Consider the following 3,000-nt stretch of genomic DNA (forward strand, 5'->3'; position numbering starts at 1 on the left):
GGGGCGGGGCGATGGCGCGTTTTCCCGCGGCGCCGGCAGTGCCCGCCCCGCTGCCGGCTCTGCCGCACACGTGGGCGCGGCGGCCTCCGGCGTCCCGGGACGCGGGGACAGAGCTGCTGCGGGAGCAGCGCCCGGCCGGGGCTCGCTGTCCGCGCTGTGAGCCGGCCCCGCGCCGGCGGAGGCCTTTGCGGCAGTACGAACGGTGGCCTGTGGAGCACCTTGGCGGGCAAGGGGCAGTGAAAAAAAACTACTGGGGGTGAAAGGCAGGATGGCAGCTCACACTGCCCAGCAGCTCCTTTGCACGGCTGCAGGGCAGGACTGGATACCGAGTAACAGCCTTATGCAGCTCTCCGGAGCTGGCACACAGAGAATCCCCTGCAAGATGCAAGGGATGGGAGGAACTGTGGTCCAGTGTTGCTCCCTGAGGAGGGGCAGGCGATGTTGGTGTGCACAGCTCTTGGCCTGGCTCCATTCTGATAGCCCCTGTTCAGCAAGCCCAGAGTTCCTTTGGGTGCTGTCACCTCCTGCGGCTCTTCCTCCACCACTCTGATAGAAAGGTTGTCTTGTGGAGCGCAGGGATGTGCTCACAGCAGCACAAGAGCAGCGTGGACATGCTGGTAGGAGCTTTGCTGTGCAGGATTCACCCATCCAAGGGTAATTGTCCTGGCCTCTCTGTCGGCCCCTGGGGGCGCAGACCTGCCCAGGCCAGATTCCCTTGGGGATCCACAGGATAGAGCTGCCTGTGTGCCTTCTCCCTGAGCCAGGGCATGTCTGACATGTGGAGCCTCATCCTGTTGCTCTCCTTTCTTCCATGCCTCCCACGAGGGATTTCCATCTGCAATCGCTTGTTCCACATCACCTCCTGCCTCAGAGGGGCTGCTCCTCCCTAGCAACAAACAGGATTTTCTCTCGGGGACCTGCTCCCCTCCTCCTCCAAGCAGCCTGTAGCACCTTCCAAGCCTCTTGCTGACACCCTTGTCTGGCTTCCCTGTCTGAAAGACACTTTGATTGTCCCGAGCTCAACGTGTCTAAATCAAGGAACAAGTCACTTTGGTAAAGCCCATGTCTCCCCGCTGGCCCAATGAGAGGTTGGTCATGACCAGGCACCCATGGACCTGCCCACAGGGATGTGGAACGATGTTGCCCTTGAACCCTTGCAGCTTTCCTCCTGCTCTGAATTGTCCTCTCCCTGGGGTGCACCTAGGCATGCGGTGACCTGCCTAATCACTCCGTTACTGCATGTGGCAGGACCCTGTAGCATTGCAAAACTGATCCACAACAGAGCAAGCCAAGCCTGACGTGAATCCCATATGTGGGACCATATCCCCTGCACATGGGGTCCCTGGGGTGCGACCAGAGGGAAGCCTATGTGCAGGTACCTCCCGCCCCCAGCATGACCCATGGTTGGGGCGGTCTTCCAGCACAGGGGCAGTGCCAGGCACTCCTGCTGGTTTACAAGTAAAACAAACAGGTAGAAAGGAAAATGCACATAGTGCATCCCGGATCCGTAGCTGCCCTCCCACCACGTGCAGTGATAGTGGTCTGGGCCAGGCATAGCCTGGGAATTGAAATCCCACCTGGGCAGGAGCAGATGGGCTGGTGTCTGCCCTTCAGCAGGGAGAGGGGGCCAGGACTCCCCATGAGCAGTTTGCTCTGGCCAGGCTGCTGCTCCTTCCCTCACAGACAGAGCTGCTGGGCCACACTGGGCTCTGCCCCTGCAGCAGGTGTGCAGGGTCCTGCAGAGCTGCGTGCGGCTGCAGGATGATCCCTTGTGAGGCTCCTCTTTGGGGGTGTGATGCTCACGGGGAAGAAGCCCCCAGGGAGACCCTGTCTGGATGGTGCTCTGCTCCTTCTGCCATGCCTCTCTGGCCCCAGTCCTGTGAGGGTGGGTGGATTGCAGTCATATCCCTGCATGGCACAGGCTGCGGCACAGATCCAAGCAGCTCCCCTGCCTGGCAGCCCCTGCACAAGGTGCAGCAGACACCAGCCACGATCTCCCCAGCCATGCAACACGCCACTACAAACCCCTTTCCTTCCTGCCCGCCCCCAGTTCTGCAGCTGCCTGGCCCTTTCCCTCCCACTCACCCTTCTCCAGCCTCCCCCCGGGGCTGGCAGCCCTCACGGTGCCCCAACCTGGGGGACTGCCAAGGTCCCAAATAGCACCAGTGTTGTGCAGCGCAGCGCTGAGCAGCCACGGCGTCCCCGCTGCTCCCCGGGGTGCGAACCGCCACCAGCTGCCTTGGGACGCGGCTCTCAGCTACGGGCCCTCGGGCTCGGGCGGGTGGGTTCACCCGCTCCCCTGGGCGCGGGTGCTCGCACACTCGTCTCTCCGCCGTGGCCCTGGTTCTCCCTCCACCCGGGGGAAGGGCAGCCGGGGCCCGGAACTGCAGGCCGCCTGCCGAGAGCTACAGCCTGGGGCCTCTGCAGGGCCCTGGGGAGCGGCGCTGAGCTCCGGGGGCCGGAGGGAGCCGGGGGAGAGGCTCAGCCCCGCGCCACCTCCCCGGGGAGGACAGGCCCCCAGGGGCTGCACAGCCCGTGGGCCGCAGAGCCCGCACCCAACGGGACTCTGGGGGCAGCACTGCCCCCCTCCGACGGATGCTGACACCGGGAGGAAGCTCCAAGGCCCGGGCGCCTCCTCGGGACCCTTGCTCCCCCTCCTCTCACAGTCCAGCCCGACCCAGGGCCCGACGGGGGCGGGAGAACGAAAGCCCCGGGCCGGGGGCGGGCGACGGCTCCTGACATGGCGGGGCCCGCCCGTCCTCGGGTGACGCGCTGAAGGGGGGGGGCGCGTGCGCGGCGCCGGGCGAGGGGGCGCGCACGCAAGCAGCACGCACGCGCCCGCGGGGAGGCGGTAGGGGGGGCGTCCCGCGCACGCGCAGAGGCGCGCCCGCCCGCCGCCGCCGCCGCTGCCGCCGGCGCAGCCGCCCCCGCTCCCGCTCCGCCGCCGCGGCCCCCGCCCCGCCCGCCCCCGCCGGTCCGCGGCGCGCCCGCCCGCTCCTG

The sequence above is a fragment of the Streptopelia decaocto genome (genome assembly GCF_964273445.1).
Source record: "Streptopelia decaocto genome assembly, chromosome: 5".
NCBI classification, from domain to species: domain Eukaryota; kingdom Metazoa; phylum Chordata; class Aves; order Columbiformes; family Columbidae; genus Streptopelia; species Streptopelia decaocto.